Genomic DNA, 1,814 nt, shown 5'->3' with positions numbered 1-1,814 from the left:
AATTCATTAATTATTCGTTTTCTAATCAAAATTTATAAACTTTTAAGCTCGCATTTTGAAGCTAGAACTTCAAACAAGTTTCTCATATCAATTTTAATACGATATTTTTCTCCATTAATTATTTATTAACAATAACGCATCGTATTATGTAATACATCGAGGATGTCATATTGAAAATTCATTAATTACTTATTTTCTAATCAAAATTTATAAACTTTTAAGCTTGTATCTTGAAGATAAAACTTTAGACAAGTTTCTTATATCAATTTTAATACGATATTCTTTTCTACTAATTATTTATTAATAATAACTCATCGTACTACGTAATAGATCGAGAATAAATCGCCATATTGAAAAATAATTACTTGTTTTCTAATCAAAATTTATAAACTTTTAGACTTGCATCTTGAAGATAGAATTTCAGACAAGAATTTCTCATACCAATTTTAATGCGATATTCTTCTCCATTAATTATTTATTAACAATCGTATTACGTAATAGATTGAGAATAGATCGCTATATTGGAAATTAATTAATCACTCGTTTCCTATTAAAAATTTATAAACTTTTAGGTTTGTATCTTGAAGATAGAACTTCAAAGAAATTTCTCGTATCAATTTTAACATGAAATTATTTGTAAACAATTAATTATTTGTTAACGATTGGTATGTTATATCGGATTGATTTCATTGATGAGCAATAGATTTTTTATTAATTTTCATAAGAATTTTCATATTTTTATATAAATTTATTTTTAAATATGATTATATTTTGATTATATTTGAAATATTGCTATCTTCATTATATTTATGTTTAAATTTTATTTATAATATTGTTATTTAAATTACTAATTAAAACTAATTGTTTATTACTCATTATAGAGTAATACCTCTTTATATGTTCTACTATGCTAATAATAAGTCAAAACTTTGAGTATTCAAACGCGAGATGGCGTTGATCTCAGAAATTTTTTGATCACTGTTTAATTTATTATTATCCAAATCTATTTTATGTTTTTATATGGAAAATCAAATTCTATATATATTTTTATATCTCATATATATGCATATTTTATATAAATTTTTGTCTTTTAAATTTATTGTCAGAAATTTTGTATTAAGAGAATATAAACCAAGATGATATGGTATACAAAATTTTTTTTATTTCAAAAAAATAAAATTTTTTTACAAGATATTTATATATAATTTATTATTGTATAAACTGTGTTTAAAAATTATATACATTATTACCACTACTTAGGAGTTTAGATTTATATAATAGATATTTTTAAGATATTAGTATTATAAAATAATTCGATATTTTTTATTCTAGCAAAAAAAAACAAAAAAATTTTAATTAGTATTAATTAACATTAAATTAGTTTATTTAAATAATTAAATTGGAATACTTGTATAAATACAATAACATTAAAATGAATAGGTAATCTTAATAGTTCATTGTCAATGTTTCTGAACCAGATGATTACCGATCTACCTTAACCTAAATCAAGTTAAGATTTGTCAATTACGTGGATAAATTGTTCCGTATTGTAGTAGTTTATAGTGTTAACACATATTAAATATCAAAATGTCATTTATAAAATAATTTCCTATTTTATCATATTTTTTAATATAAAATATAAATAAATACGAATATTAATAGTTTGACGTTACTAATTCAAGCGATTTCGAAGATATATAAAATAATTAGAAAATTATGATACTTTTTGTTTATTAATAAAATATAGATTTTCTGGTATTTATGTTTTCATTAAATTTTATTATTTTTTTTATAATTTAATAAATAATTTTTTC

At 19.2% G+C, this 1,814-nt stretch overlaps 2 protein-coding genes across 6 annotated transcripts in view; one reads left to right on the top strand and one right to left on the bottom strand.

Annotated features, from left to right (window-relative positions):
* The window catches only part of LOC102677103 (sensory neuron membrane protein 2), a 26,472-nt gene that overhangs the window by 17,237 nt on the left and 7,421 nt on the right, over positions 1–1,814 (bottom strand). The window lies entirely within an intron of this gene.
* Positions 1,497–1,814, top strand: part of LOC102676602 (HEAT repeat-containing protein 5B) — a 10,824-nt gene continuing 10,506 nt past the window's right edge. For 3 of the 4 annotated variants that reach the window (XM_006615545.2, XM_006615544.2, XM_006615543.2), the window contains exon 1: positions 1,498–1,755. The gene's annotated coding sequence lies outside the window, so the exon portion shown is untranslated. Of the gene's footprint in view, positions 1,756–1,814 lie in introns of all 4 variants that reach the window. The other variant, XM_006615542.2, reaches the window with a different exon arrangement.

This window comes from Apis dorsata, unplaced genomic scaffold (assembly GCF_000469605.1).
Source record: "Apis dorsata unplaced genomic scaffold, Apis dorsata 1.3 scaffold_227, whole genome shotgun sequence".
Lineage (NCBI taxonomy): Eukaryota > Metazoa > Arthropoda > Insecta > Hymenoptera > Apidae > Apis > Apis dorsata.
The sequence above is the reverse complement of the archived record's forward strand: the minus strand, read 5'-3'. Positions and strand labels throughout refer to the sequence as shown.